Raw genomic sequence first — 249 nt, 5'->3', positions numbered from 1 at the left:
CCCTCAGCCCCGGGAGCCCCTCAGCCCCGGGAGCCCCTCAGCCCCGGCAGCCCCTCAGTCCGGGGAGCCCCTCAGCCCCGGGAGCCCCTCACCCCGGGAACCCCTCAGCCCCGGCAGCCCCTCAGCCCCCGGAGCCCCTCAGCCCCCGGAGCCCCTCAGCCCCGAGAGCCCCTCTGCTCCGGGAGCCCCTCAGCCCCGGCAGCCCCTCAGCCCCGGGAGCCCCTCAGCCCCGCGCTCTCCCCTCAGCCC

The sequence above is a fragment of the Corapipo altera genome, unplaced genomic scaffold (genome assembly GCF_003945725.1).
Source record: "Corapipo altera isolate COAL_440 unplaced genomic scaffold, ASM394572v1 205, whole genome shotgun sequence".
NCBI lineage: Eukaryota > Metazoa > Chordata > Aves > Passeriformes > Pipridae > Corapipo > Corapipo altera.
This window is presented reverse-complemented; position numbering follows the sequence as displayed.